This window comes from Fringilla coelebs (genome assembly GCF_963513975.1).
Source record: "Fringilla coelebs genome assembly, chromosome: 1".
Lineage (NCBI taxonomy): Eukaryota > Metazoa > Chordata > Aves > Passeriformes > Fringillidae > Fringilla > Fringilla coelebs.
In genome coordinates this window covers 137,998,887-138,014,569 of record NC_140028.1, presented here as the reverse complement: position 1 = coordinate 138,014,569, position 15,683 = coordinate 137,998,887, and the positions used below count along the sequence as shown (strand labels likewise).

Sequence of the window (15,683 nt, the reverse complement as noted above, 5' to 3'; positions counted from 1 at the left end):
TTTAAAAGGTGGATAAAAAGGTAAAACACACAAAACACACAGAAATAGGTTTATGTAAAATATAACCACAGGATTCTTTTCCTTGCATGAAGAGTTCATTTAATACATCTAGTGAGTAGAGTGTGTCCTTAGTAGCAGCAGGTCCACCTGAGGATCATGAGCCCTGCACTGGCAGCTCCTTAAAGGAGACCGTCTCTGCAAAGATCATAACAAAAGCACACTTTATACACTGCCTCTAATGCTCTTCCTGGGCATGAAGAAAGGGAGAAGTCTGTTCACTATTTTCACAAGGATTTACCTGAAATGGAGCAACTACTGACATGGCTGTTCCATGTTCACTAGTACTAAATCTCTCAGGCTCCATATCTACAGAAGTGGATGGGTCAGAGTGCTATATAAACCAGTTTCTGTGCTGCAGCACTCCATGTGTTATGGCCACCTTTTGCCTATCAGTGCCCAATCCATTTTCTGTCCCACCTTGACTCCTGGATGCTGTGCCAGCTGTGGAGCCAGCCTGCAGGAGTCCAGCTCCAGGCACACAGGAACCTTCCAGCTACTGCTGCACTGCCCACAGTGGCCACAGCACCCACCCGAGGAGAGCTCACAGTGTAGAAAAACAGTTGTTATGCGGAGCCACAATTTAACCTGCAACACTGCAAAAGCGGCTCTCCACCCTGAGAGCCTCCTGAACACCTAAACCAGTTTGTTCCTAGAGTTTAATGAATCTCCTCCCTTTTCACACATGCAACACTACACACCCTTTCAAAACAGAGAAATAAAGCTCTGTGCTAAAGATATTAGCTCCTGCTAGAACAGAACTCCAAATTCCCAGTAAGAGCTCAGAGTAGATAAGACAGCAGTAAGTACAAGCAGGCAGAAAGCAGGGAGGAGACGGACCCTTCCCTCATGGAAGAAAGGGAAGGCTTTGTGGGTTATTTTTGAATGCTGACCTAAAAAGCTGATTTTCCATCCACCCCCTGCCCAGACTGTGCAAGGAGCCAGGTACGAGCAGAGCAGAAGGAACAGCTGGCTGCTAGAGCTGTTCAGCTTCTAACAGGAGAAAGATCCAATGTGACTACCATAAACAGCAGAAAGCCCATCGAAGCGCTCACAGGTGCAAGGAAGAAATGTGCTTTTCCTGCTGTTAGAGGACTGCTTTGGAGAAGAGTTTAACCCCCTCTCTGCCACACACTGCAGCCATCAGAGAGGCAAAGCTGCGTGGGCGAGAAACCTCCAGCCCATGGGGCTTACTCTGATCCTTCTTTTGGCATCAGTGGTGAGGAGCAACAAGTGGAAGTGTGCCATGAGGAACTGGTATGACTGTCTCTTCCTGCTCTGCAAACTCACCATGTGTGGAAGGGGAAACCCCACGGTTATGTGTGCTGGGGAGGCCCATCTGGGAGAAGGATGCTATCGCTATGCCCACCGCAGCATCTCAATGGGAACAACCAAGGGGGAGAATCCTGCTGTTTATGTGCTCATGGCACAAGCTCCAAGGAGACAGTAGCAGTGGTGGCAGGTGGCCACTAGTTGGGACATTGTCAGGACACAGCCTCAAAGGGCAGTGCAGAAGTCATGGGGAAGCAGCATCTCCTGCACTGGACCTGATCAGGGACAGGGAAGCCAGAAGTCCTGCCTGATCAAAGCTTGCAGGACATCAACCATGTCAGCACCCATCATCTGCAAGGATGTTGGCCAGCTTTCTGAATCTGGCTAGAGTTCTGGGACACTCACCCCACCCTCCCTTAGATAAATAAACCTAAAAAATAAAGGAATTGGATTGGCAGGAGTAACAAAACCATTGCTGCAGCATTCTATGTAAATAATCTGTCAGTCTGGACCTCAGAGTAAATGCTGTGCAGAGCTTCTAATTTGAGGGAAGATCAACAACGCTGCAAGCCAGTTTGTTTTTCCAGCCCTCGTTTGTTTTGTTTGCCAATGACATCACTGCTTTCTGATAGGGTTTGCTTCCTGAGGATGCCTGCTATCTTGCCAGTGTTTCCGACTTGTCCCCGGCAGCCGGTACAACTCTGCAGTACATTGGAAACAGGGGCCAAGCTTTTCTCTGTAAACTCCTCAGCAGCACTCTCAGATGCAAAGAAACAAGTGTGAACGGCGGAAATCAGCATCAGCCCCACGTAGACAGACACAATGGAGACCCACAGCCTGGGCAGGCGGAACACAATGGGATCACCAGATGGAAACGTCATCAGAGCACCTCACCTTGGGGTGCTCATTCCAGGAGCACGGATCTCACCTCCGGCCTGAGAAAAGCCCAACGCACTCCTGAAAAACACCCTGAAGAAATTTGGGGCTAGTTTCCTTTGAGCTGCTTCTGGAACTCATTCTCAGTGGGGGAAACACATTGTTTTCTATTTATGATCTGCCTTTGTCTGCAGTTGTTTTCAGTGGCAGGGGTTCCCAAGCCTTGTTATTTCGGGCCTACCACCACCACCTGCATGATGACCAGCAGCAGTGATGATGAATGCCAACACCTGCAGCAACGGCAGAAGCCGGTCCTACCTGTGTGCTCTGAAATGACTTGCGTGGCACTGAATGCTCCCGTCACGGTGCTCTGAGCAGCCCCCTGGCAGGCTCCTTCCTTTGGCCCAAGTTCCACAGAGTGCCCTGGCACAGCAGGGCATACTGGGTGGGAGACCAGAAGTGTCAGAGGACTTGGTCCTGGCTGTCCTCTGTAACATCTCTCCTGCCCTCCGCTACTTGAAATGTAGGGGAAGGTGGTAACCCTTTAACTGGCTGAATACAACTCCTGAAATCCTTCTTGAGCATGATTTGCCCTCCCACCTCTGCAGAACTATTTATAACAGTAATATAAATGATTTGTACAACTTTCAAGAAAATAAAACATTGAAGGAACATGATTCATAGTGCAAAATGATGCATACAACATCAAGAATTACCAATATCAAGGGCACACAATTTGCTGCAGTCTCTAATTATATGACTTGAGGCTACTGAATTCTGCAGGACTCTGGCCTCAATTGGTGTGCAGGCTAGGTGATGGCAGCTCTTCCTGGGCTGTCTCTACAGCAGCTATTCAAACACTGCTTTGAAGATCTGTTACTAACAGGCATCTGAATTACAAAGACTATTATCTAGATGGGTCACACATTAAACTAGCTTATCTTCACTCGCGTCTGGGTGACATTATTCTCATTTCATATCAGACATGTGCCAGACAGAATATTTATGGAGACAGACTAAAGTGAAACGATCCTCTCCACTCTACGCACCCAGTCTGAAGTGCTTACAACCTGATTTTTTGAAGGACTCAGCTCTAAAAGTGAATTAGGTACATTCAAAGCAACTGCTGCAAGAACCTAGTGCCTCTGCACATGAATCTAAGTATGGCAAATAGCTGTCCAAACAATGAAGACATAGGATGAGCCAAGAAAACTGGCTGCAGTAATTTGTGTACAGTGCTTTCCTCCATCCCTCTGTCCATCTAATCCAACTCCAACACTTTTGTCCAGGAAGCCCCATATCTCCCCATCCCTGTTAACTCCTCAGCACCACGTAACCCAGTGCCTTCATTTCCCCCCGTCCCACACTCACCAACGCTTCTTGCTGTCCTCCCCCTCTCCTCCAGGATCTCTTCTCTGCCCTCCTGTCTCCTGGTCCCACCAGTGGAGCCACTCTTCCCACACAGCCCACCACTGTGGCAGTCAGCCCATCCTTCCTCCTGCACCCCTCACAGCTTCTGCTGGCCAGTCCTCAGTTTGCATCCATCACCCCAATTCCTTCCTTCCCCAACTGATGAACACCTACTGTCCTGTCTACACTTCCAGCAGAAGAACCTCTGTGCCTGCTCCCAGATTTGAGACCCCATCTCACCTATACTGGATGAAGCAGGAGCTGTCATTGCGGGGATGATCCCACTCCAGCAGCACAGCCCTACAGAGGCACGCTCTGCTGGCACATCCCTTGGAGCAGCGAGGGCACGAGCACAGGGCTGGGTCACCAGTGGGCTGCTCAGCACCAGAGGATTGCTGATGGATGGGGAGAAAAGTCTTCAGAAAATGGAGTAACTCAAAACAGAGATGAGTCTGCCAAGAACATGCACAGATGTCTCCAAGCCTTGTCACCATAGATCATGTTCTTGAACATGATGGCACCACAGCTCTTAATCAAAAAGCTGAAAGATTTATTTTCTTTCCCCTTTCTAATGTGGGCAAAACAACATTCCTTCTCTCCTCCCCTCTAGTTTTTCTTGGAAATGGTTGAATTGGTTTAGCTGACAATATTAAAATAAACCTAGCCTGAGAGAGAGACACAACCTGAAAGTCTCAGATCAAGTGATAAAAGCCTGACAGACTAGAGCAATGGAAAACAGGTTCTTATGGTTGTTTCAATACTAGATGGTGCTACTTATTCTGTCTAAATATAACCCTGAGCTATATCCCAGGAGAATATCTAAGGCTTTGGACATTTTAATTGCTCCTGTTTTCTCACTCTGGCTTTGCATGTGTGCATATAAAATAGCCTATCAAAAGCACATTAAACAAGGTTTTTACCTTGCTAATTTCATCTTTTGCAGGACAATAAAGTCAGATGGGACTGTAACCAGCACGTTGCAGTGGTGCTGTGCATGCAGCCACCCCAGAATGCCCCTGCCCTCTGCCATGGAAACAACCAGCACCACATCCACTGACTTGCAGATGCATGCTCCATTAGGAAAGATAAAGTTAATGTGTTTGAAGAGCCTTCAACAACAATGTTCACTATGACCAAATGCTAGCTATTTAATGCAAAGATACTGTAGAACACTGGAGAAAGAGATTGGAGAACATTAATGCAAGGTGGATGTATCCAACTTGGTGGAGCTTAATTTAGCATAGGCTAGGAGTAAGGAAGGAGTAGGGAAGTAGTCAGGGTTACCTCCTAGCCATGAGTAAATATCTTCTAGAAATTCTCAAAGGATGAGTGAAGGGCAAACATATTATCTGACTTAAACAAAAAGGGGAAGGAGACAGACCTGGGGTATCATAGACCAAACAGCCTTGCTTTGATATCAAATCAGACAAATTATTATTCAATTCCCTTGTAAATACTTAAAACAAATGCTGATTATCGAGGAGCAGGAGGGAGCAAGTATGCAATCCAAGAAGAATTTCCATCTCCCTGCTTGCCGCCTTACACTGCAGCTGCATCCACTCCCACATAATAAAGCCATGAGAAAACAGAAAATACAGACTTGTCAAGAACAAATTAAGCCTAATCTATTTAATTTTCTTCTTTGGCTGAGCTGGGAGCATAGTGACTAGGAAGGGAAAAACAGCACAAGTCACACGTTGGAATGAGGAAAGCTTTGATGAATGCATGTGATAGTCTTATATGCAAAGCAGGTGAATACAATTGAGGTATAATTTACTGTGGGCAGGCATACAGGGCAGGCTTCAAATTTGTACTCAAGGAACAGTAGCAAGTCCAATGGCAACCTGAAAAGACACATAAGGGCTGTGCCTGGGGTCTTGTTATACTCTGTATTTCCATTAATGACTTGTAAATTAGGAGGAAGATTACAATTACAAATCTCTAGGGAATGCTGTGAGCATTTTCAGGGATTAAAATTAGAATAAAATCTTAATAAATCAAAGCCCCAGTCTGAAATGAATGACTGAGATTCAATACAGGCAGGTGTAAAAAAACATGTTGAAGAAGAAGGATGTCATGCAAAACAAAAAGGAGTAGTACAGTAAAAGAGTCTCTGGGGCTATAGTCACAAAGAGGGATGACATGATTTGACTCAATGATCTTAGAGACCTTTTCCAAGTTTAACAATTCTATGGTTTCATGATAAGAGCAGTGCAGGTCTTGGTAGACACAGGTGAATAAGCTTGGAGATATATCAGGAGGAGCATCACACATCAGCCTCTTTACTCCTCAGCCCTATATCCAGTTTGTCCTACCTCAAGCAAGATGCTCGCAGGTATGATAAAAGATTTAGCCAAGTGTGACCCCTAGAGAAGAGGGTACAAGAAGTGGGCTTGTTTGGTTGGAAGTGTGGAGGAATGAGTGTGAGAGAAGGAGAGATGATAACAAGTTTTAAATATGTCAGGCTGCTAAAAGGCTGCAATAATCTTGTCCTACTCCCTGCAGAAGTGGATTACCAAAGGGACTGGCTTAGGAAGCAGCAAGGGTGATTTAGATTAGGTATTAAAAGGAACTGTCTAGCCATAATGATAGTTATTGACTGTTTATGCTGGCAGGCCGTGAATCAATACAGGTTTTCAAGAACAGACTGAATTAACATCTATCAGTAGTGGTGCAGATGAAGCAATCCTGCCTCAGAAACAAGGGATTTGGGATGGAAACTAAACTTTGTAATATTCTTCCTCTACCTTTCCCCAGAAAAATGTCTTGTTGGCATGCCCACACATTTCCAAGAAAATCAAAACTCTTTCCCCCCAATCTCTCAGTGCTACAAATAGCCACCTCACCTCAAACACAATGTGACTTTCCCATCTATCCCCAGCCCCCCTGCTACAACTCTCCCTGCACCCTCCTCTCCTGACACCTCTGCACTGCAGGGAAGAGTGAGGGGGTTGCTAAGGGGGAGCAGGTCTGGCACAGGGGTAGGAAAAGAAACTTTGCTTCTCCTCCAGGGATGGGAGGGACAGGGAGGCTGAGACACAAAACACACACCACGGGTTGAAGGCTCCTGAGCAGAGAAGAGGCAGCAGATGAGCAGAGGCACCAGAATGGGGTCCTGACCAAAGGACTCTGATCACATCATGGATACACACCAGGCAAAGCTTCAAGAAAGTTCCCATTGCAGCCAGTGCTGTAGTGAAGGCTTCAAAGCTGCTAGTGCTACATGCATAATCATCTCTGCAGACTACATGGGAGGTAGACGTGCCAAACTCTTTGCTGGAAGATAAGCCAACTTTATGTTGGTTCTGCATGTCTTCCCAGGCCAGTCCCTCCCATCCACCTCAAAGAAATTAAAAAGAAATATGTGAATTTTTGTGTTCAACTCTCATTACCTGCGGGCAGGAGAGTTCACATTTTTTCTCTAACACAGAGATTCACAGACAGTGAAAATTACAGCTCACATCCTCTTTGCATTCTTTGAGCAAAAAGACCTCACTGAAATCCTGGAGGAACTGTGCCAGAGAACAAATTAATGATACAATGTGTCTCCAATAAAATTAGGAAGTGGGAAGGATGAGAGGAACAAGTCTTAAGGAGTTTATTTAACTCTCAGAAGGTAGTTATTCCTGTCTTGTATCTCAGCAGTGCAGATGCATCTGCAAACCCACCACGGCATGAGAGTGCACAGCATCTCCTGGGGCAGATCTCCACGAGGGACAGCTGCTCTTCAGGTGCTGCTGTTTGTTAGGAGCTTTCAGACTCTGCTTTCTTACATTCACCAAGGAAAAATGGTAGAGAGAGATTATTTTTTCAAGTAATATGGGTGTGTGAGTATTGGGGTCACACAATTCTGAAAAACACGTCCGACAATGCACGGATGGGAGTTGGTATCCAAAATAAGTTTGATTTTTAAATTTGCCATGGACCAATCCAGGCCTGACTGAGCACTGATAGGCTGAGGCTCTTAAGCATCCAAATAGATGTAAATGCCTAACAGGGAGAGAGGATATGTCCAAGCATGCACAGATACCACTGTTTGTATTAGCTGGTTTTCAAAATGTCAACAGCTGGCTTTCACTGATGACAGACCAGCACATTAGTCCACTGAAATTGGCCCAGATTTTTTTCAGAGAAGGAGCAATTGTTGAAGAGCACTCACTGATACTCTGTGCTCCAGATATAACCAGTCCTTACACCAATTGGCAGCATATGGTGTATTTCCTCAAATGACAGCTTTTGTCTGTCACAACAGGAGAGCAAAATAGTACATTTATTACACAAAGAGTAATTAGTCAACTCTTTGCCTCCCAAAAAGGAACTGCAGAAGAGGTTGCTTTTTAGGACTCAGATGAACGTTTCCATGCTGTTTACAGTTTTGTATGGAGCAGTTCACACTGGTAAAACAAAGCCCAGGGAATCACATTTGTTGCTCACATCTTAAAATCAAGATATTATGGGCTGATCATCCTACCTAAAATACCTATTGGCAAAGTCCTAATAAGCTACTCCCACATTAGAACTTCATGAATAAGCATTATTTTTGGAATTTTTTTATAGAAAAGCTCTCCATCTGTACAAGACAAGAGAAAAAAAGGAAAAAAAGGATCTCAATAATAACTGTATTAAATCTGTCAAAGCAAAAATTTTTAATAAGGGATCTATCACATGGCTGAACTTCTTTGAGGTGACAGTGACATGACTTATAGAGCCTGGGCTCTGTGATCAAAAGGATTACACACATTAGCATCCTACTAATCACAGCAGGACAGGCCAGCCCATCAGGCCAGGACTCATGGAGGAGGGATCCATAAACAAACACTTTCTCCTGCTCACAAATGTGGCTGGGAGCAGAAGTGTTCCAAGGTTGGTGTGGTCTTCTCTTCTTTCAAAGAGATAAGGATTGTGTCTTCTGGAGTAAATAAATTCTGAGCATAGTCTTACACATCTGTTTGTTTACTCATTTTCGGACAGTACCACCCTCTCCTGTGTGTTATCCCCTTTATATTACCCTTGTGCTATAATCAAATGCCCTCTCTTCCGGACTGACCCTCTGCTTCTTCCTGTATTACAGACGCCTTTGATCTTTCTTTCTTGGATCTGTGTGTCCTGACTGGTAGTCTCAGCAGGATTTCCCCCTGACCCCTCGCTCTACCAGAAAATAAATGCCAAAGTAGCATTTTTATGCACTAGCATAGAAAAAAAACTAGACAGATGCTTGAGAAGGCTACACATGATCAATGTTGTGCTGCTGAAGAACTGTGAGTGATGGGCAGGGCCGCTCACCAGGGAGGTAAGCCCAGGCTGGTGAAGGGTGACCCACATCCTGAGCACAGATAAGCCCCCTGGACCAACAAGGTGAGCAGTCATCATCACAAGGGGGAAGATGGACCATCCTGAAAATTCAGAAGCAGCTGTTCATTTTTCCCCCCTTCATCGCGCTCTCAGTGGCTTGCAGGGTGCTATGAGCATTTTCAAAAAGCAGAACCCAGCCGTTAAATTTTTTTTTCCTTTTTTCACCTATCTCAGATTTTTTTCTCTTGCCTCACCATTTGAGACAGTCCAAGTTATGGCTGACAAACTCCATTAATATCCTAACTGTAAAACTCCTGGGCAAAGAGGCTCCTGCGGCTTTTCGCTCCCTGCAGGCACTGCCAGTACCAGAGGAACTGAGGGTTATTTCTAGGTAGATGTGAAAAGATGCCATCAGTTCACACAGAGACCTTAACAATCGCATCAGGACTGCTGAAAGGCTGACCAACCCCTTCCTTCACAGCTGGAACTGGTGAGTAAGTTTCCCCAGCAAGCCCAAGCCCACTTGCCCTTGCAACAAAGCACAACAACAAGATTGCAGAAAGCAAGATAACCCTTCCACTCAAGGATTAGAAAACAACATCTGTTAAAAAACAAATAAACTGGTGTAATGGCTTCAGCAAGAGACCCAGAGGACTTTAGAGATGTAGCTCGTAGCTTGGTCAACACATTGTGAACGGCAAATTACAAGAGAACAATTGTTTCATACCAAGCTCTCCCACCCCTGAACTCCCTCAAGGTTAATTAGGATGGCCTCTGGCCAAATTAATTAGAGGAGAAGATTTGGGCAGGACTTTGCTATGCACTCATAACTAGTTCCAAGGTGACCAAGAAGTTCAGAAATGCCTCACCTTCCAAGTAGAGCTTGCTTGGCAAAAAACAAGCTCACATGTGCCATGTCATTCTTCTGACAATCAGGAGAAACACTTAAATGTCGTGTTTCCCTAACTAACAGCTAACGTAGAAGAACTTTCTGCATCCTTCCCACTGAACAATATGCCCTTGTTTATTTTCTGTGTGCTTTTTAGGTCATAAGAGGCCAGTGAAGTTATGCATCTAAAGAACAATATAGTACTGTAAAATGCCAGTTGATACACACAGCCTGGCATACCCTGAAAGATCTGTCTTTTCCAAGAGCTGGCAAACACATGTTGCAGCGTGGAGAAATACTTAACATCACCATAGGAAGTGAGGATGCAGAAGGGCCCAGCCTTTGAAATGACAGACTAAATTGGTGTTTTAGTTGGTATTCTAATATGCCCTGATGGTGCAGCTTAAGAGATGATCCTGCCTTGAGGGGCACAGCCATGCCCAGCTTCTCTATCCCACGGCAGCAGACTGCCTCGACTTCCTCCTGCTCCTGCTGCCCAAAGCATCCTTGGAAAAGGGAATAGCTGGCAGGACCACACTTTTTCCTCCAAGAGGTACCATCATGAGTGGTAGAACTGCACAGCACAGTAGGGTAGAGCAGATCTAGCCTCTGATTACAAACCAAGCGCTGGCACAAATTAAGGCTCTGCAAGTGACTGCATCTCTGATCTGTAGAGCCCTTCTCTGTCATTAATCTGATATTGTTTAGTTTGAAGCCGGAAGGTTGCTATTTTCCATGTGTCTGTTACCCACAAAAAGCAACAGCCATTCTGGGCAGAATCGGAACTTCTGAAGTAACAATGAGAAACTGCTTCAGCTCACGCAAAGAAGTGCAGCTGAATACTTTTCAGCGGGACACAATTCTCATTGTCACTAGCCAAGATTTAATGTCTTGACTCTGTGAATCAGACTGACTACTTAGAACAGTTACATCGTGTGTTCACTTAAAGACATGGAGTAACTTAACATGTAGAGCTCATGCCAATAAAAAGCCATTTTTCTCAACTGTTGACCAAAAAAAAAAAAAAAAAAAAAGGGAAAAGAACCCAAACAACCACCCATCCTTAACAGATGCAAGAGTCTTTTGGCACAGATCCAGTGGCAGACTAAGGCCATGATTTGCAATTCTGAGGCAATTATGAAATGACATAACAGCACAGATCTCCTTCTGACAGAACAGCTGGGGTTTTGTCTCCCTTGCAACAGGACATGGTTTAAAACAACCACCAGAAAGCAAAATAACCCAAAGAGCCATTTAACTACTGTGTAAATACTGAAGTACAGCTAAACACCAAGAGGGACGGCACTCGGTGCTTCAGACCCTGGTGCCACATCCTCTCGGGTCGGTGAGAGCCGGCACCGAGCCGCAGCCGGAGCCCCGGTCCCGGGCGCAGGGGACCACAGCGACCGATGGTGAATGAAGGGAGCGGCTCCAGCGAGCGGCACCGAGCAACTTCCCTGGGACCTCGGCTCAGGGCGAGCTCCCGGGGGATGCCGGCAGAGAGCCCCGCCAGAGACGGCGGCCACGGGGGGAGACAGAACGAGCAGGTGCAAAGGATGGGAACCCGAGGGATGTGCCCCCCACTGCCGCGAACCGCCGTCCGCTCCGGGACCCCTCCGAGCGCCGTCGTTCCCCTCCCGCCTCCCGCGGCCGCCCGCCGCCCCTCCCGGCCCCGGGACTCACCGCTCGGGCGGCCGCGCAGGACCCGCCGTGCCGGCTGGGGCCGCCGCGCTCAGCGGCTGCGGGAGGCGCCGAGCCCGCGGCGGGCGGGGCGGGGCGGGACAGAGGGACGGAGGGAGGGAGGGAAGGAAGGAGGGACGGACGGTGGGACGGTGCCGGTGCCCCGCCCGTCCCCCCGCGGCCCGGCCCGCCCCGGCCCGCCCCGGGCGGCTCCGCGGGACAGCGGCGCACCGGGCGCTGCGGGCGGCGGTGTGTTTGCTACCGAAAGTTGAACGGGCAGGTCCCGCCCTCCCTCTGTCCCACAGATGAGCACAACTCATGGCTCAGCTTTCATCAATTTAGCACAGGGAAAATCTGCAGAAGCGAAGACGGGTCTGTCAAGGATGGAGAGGGACACGAGCAGACCTTTCCAAAACTTGCCGTTCCTGCTGGCACTTGGCCATGCCCCCAAAGGGCCTGTCTTCAACATGGTTTTCAAACGTTTTTGAAGCGCTGTTGGTTGCCTGCTGCCCCACCTTTCCCCTCCCCATGATCTATTCAGCCTCTAGAAACAGGTGAATAATTTGCAAATCTCTTTTGGTCTTTAATGACACTCTCAAAAAAAGAGTATGTTTGTGAATCATTTACTTTAGTAATTGGTTGGGCCCATCAACTGCTTGCCCTGTCTTAATTGACTTTTACCCCCGGCTACCAAAGCGCTTTTACACACGTTCATAAATTGAGTCCTCTACAGTATGTGCTCTAGTTAATAGTGAGAAAACAAGGGCAGTAAAGTTACACGATGAGTCCAAGGTCACGACAGAAGTCTGCAGGAGAGCCCAGAACTGAATACAGGTTTCCTGATGCCCTGGTTTCCCAGGGCTCTGGGAGTAATTGTCATTGACCTGCTTTTCTATGGACATCTCCTTTTGTCTTCCAGCCGTGTGGGTGTGAGCCTGCAGCTGCTGACACATGATGCAGCCACCAAAGACAATGCCACCAACAGCAGCGGGACCTTGACCAAGACCCCTTATACCCTGTCCCTGCAGGGTACCTGAGAAGTTCTTTGTGGCTTTGCTGTTGGGAAACCCCTGTATTTTCTTGTGGTGAAGTCTTGTAGCTGACACAGTAGTCAGTCAGTAGAAGGTTTAAGTTTTGTCACAGACCAGCTTCATGTGGATGTGATGATAGCAAGGGTTTCCATCAAGGAAGCTGTGCTGCCACAACTTCCAGTTTATTATTTAAATATCTTGACTCTGACAGGCAAATTGGGAGTTCTGGGTTTTTTAAATACTTCTCTCCTCTGTGTTGTTAGAAAAAATTTCCAGAATGATTTTCTCGTCTGCATGGCTGCAGCTCTGAGCTGTTTGTTCTCCTTGGTTATAGAAGACAGTCCTGTTTAAATCACTTCTTCCCAAGACAAAAGCTTTTGCTCTGGCTGGGTAGCCATGGTGTGCCACATGGAGCAGGCCCTTGTTCCTGGAGCTCACAGCTCTCTGTTGGGAAAGCTGCTTTGGCCCTGGATTTAGGGGATGGGAAGAGGTGTGGAGGGGGGGAACAGGCTGGACATTCCATCAGACCACTTGAAATTGGATGATTTACTGAACATTGTCAGAGTGAAGGGACATCTTTTTGTCTTCATGATGTCACTGACTATAGAGATCATGATAAAAGCACAGAGGACAGCACACAGCACATCTCAGACCTGCCTCCGCACCTGAGGCTAATTTTTGCTACATCTCTTCTGAGAACACTTTGTGGGCTGCAAAGGGAAGTGCAGTCCTTGGAGAGAGGCGCTCCTGCAGATCTGTCTGGAGTCCTGCAGTCACTGAAGATTTCCCCCAAGTGAAGTCAAAGGACCTTGAAGTTAGAAAAAACAGAGGAAGAGATCCCAAAAAATGGAAACAGTGCCCATGCTTCTAGGTCTTCTGTTACAGAGAAAAAACTGAAAACATGAGCTGAACATAGCTCCACAGTCAGACACCAGAAAGCAAACATGATTTTTGAGACAATAGGAGGGATGCCTTGGGCTGGATTCACAATTAACAACAAATGATGGCTGGCAGCCCCAATTAATGTCCAAGGGGGATTGCCCGGAGGGTTGGTGTAACAAGTCCATGATTTGGGAAGTCTGAGGGCTGAGCTTCTCCACATCAGTGCAGCTGCCAGGGACTCCCTTTGCCCCTGCTCCACCTTGCCCTCTGCCTGTTAGAGAGCAAGTTCTTTGGGCAGAGGCTGCTTCTTGCTGTGCCTTTGCCCGGTGCTCGGATCAGTGGGGTGGTTGTCTCAGGTTGCTACTGTAGTGCAGACTGTCACTGCCAGAAGGGCAAAGATGAAGGAAAGCAGAGGAGGCAGGAAAACAATTCTGCCTTTTGATGGTCAGTGTGCACAACTGATGGAGCATTGCTCCCCTGCAAAGCCCACAGTCCTGCAGCTGCCTGAGGAGATCTCCCTCTCCTGGCTCTTTCCAGAGAAGCAGACCATAGTCAGACATTCTTGAGTTTAGAGCTTCATCCTTAAAAGGCTAAAAGAACTAAATGGGGCTGGGAGAGAAGCATGCAAATGGAGTTTGCAGAAGGAAAAAGAGCACTAAAGCCACTCACTGTCCTGCCATGTAGGACTCCTGAGGTGAGTAAAAATCAGTGTGATGGGGCAGGGTGACTCAATGGGGTAACAGAGGAGAGAACCATTATTTTCCCCCTGCAAGGAGGAGGGCAAAGTAACCACGGATCAAAAGCTGCTGATGGCTGTGTGTGCAAAGCTGGGTATCTAGACAGGAGCACAGTGGGGCTGCAAGAACCCAGCAAGCAGTAGAGCATCCCTGTGTCACAGCAGGCAGGGTCAGATCAGGATCCTGTGGGACATGGTAGAGCAGGTCTGCGTGCCTGGGCAAGCAGGGAGCACCAGGACTTGGCTCCTCAGGAGATGAAGAGCAGCGCCTGCAAGTCTGGCCTGCAAGTGGCCATTATGGACAGAGATTGTGGAAAACGGAAACACACAAACATGAGCAAGACAGGCCAGATGGGGGAAATACAGATGAATTAATTTAGAGGGAAGGGAAAAGGAAAAACACAGAGACATGCTGCACAGCAGCCAACTCTTCAGCAACAGCACTGCAGCGTGTCATCACTGTGCCAAGTGAATGGGAAGTTGTGCTCTGCTCCATGCAAGTTATTGCTGTTTTATGCCTTTAGAATTCTCCCTGGCCTCAAAAACTCCCTGATTGGGAGGTTTTATGTTTATGTTTTATGTCCCATCAGCAGTGTCGCTGCTCAGGATTGGAACTCTCCTGCCCTTCCTGCAGAACTTGTCGTGGGCTTGGAGCCTTATTTCTGGAGGTGATCATTCATCGGTGCTTTTTACAGTGAAATCAAGCATACTTTTTCATAATTTGGTGGGGTTTGAATTCATAAGGTGTATTAATTACTCCCCAAAAGACTGTAACAGGTTTTGTCTTAGATCCAGTTGCTGGGAAAATATTTAGGAACATATGCTGAAATCACCACATACCTGAAGTTTACCATAACTAACTAGCCACAGATGTGCTATTAAACCCTTGGTTATTTTTTCCTCTTGTCCATCCTATGTGGCATGTTACAGCCATAAGATATTAAACTTAGAACAGCTGCTAGTCAAAACCAAAATAGCTATTACCTTTTCGCAAGAAAAAATTCACATTGCCCATCCCGACAGTAATCACTTGTTTATACAATTGGCACCTCTTTTTAGCTTGGAACAGAGAAACTTCAGATATTTTATTGCTACATCAAGGGAAACACTAAGCACTGCTGTGGAATAGGAAGGTTTTAATTTGCCAGGTCTCTGGTGCTTCTTTAGCTGTATTTTGACTTGGTATTCAGGGATCCTTTTCTTGAACTGCTTTATTGCTTCCTAGGCATCCCAAAAGAGCAGGAGGGGTGGGTGTGTATTGAATAGAGGGAAATAATTCATGATGTCAGGTGGTGACCATTCTGCAAAGATGATTTAATTCACAGCAGTTGCTGTCTGTGCAAGGTGTTGGGCCACAGGCTGCTGGGGAACAGAAATAGTGCACTGATGGAGAGTATTTTCCTTGAAGTGTAAGTACTAAGCTATCAGGTCTGTCAGATATACCTTGAAGTCCTGAAGTATGACACATGAAAGTGTGCTGGAGGGAGGAAAAAAATGGGGGGGAAAAAAGCTAAAAATAAGAGACTAGTTAACACGGAGGAAACGTACACCCATATCG

General features: G+C 46.9%; 1 protein-coding gene across 2 annotated transcripts in view; it reads right to left on the bottom strand.

Annotated features, from left to right (window-relative positions):
- JCAD (junctional cadherin 5 associated) overlaps nt 1-11,575 on the bottom strand; it is a 29,205-nt gene extending 17,630 nt beyond the window's left edge. For both annotated transcript variants that reach the window (XM_084216300.1, XM_084216299.1), the window contains exon 1: nt 11,480-11,575. The gene's annotated coding sequence lies outside the window, so the exon portion shown is untranslated. The remainder of the gene's footprint in view (nt 1-11,479) is intronic.
- Between the last annotated feature and the right edge of the window lie 4,108 nt (nt 11,576-15,683).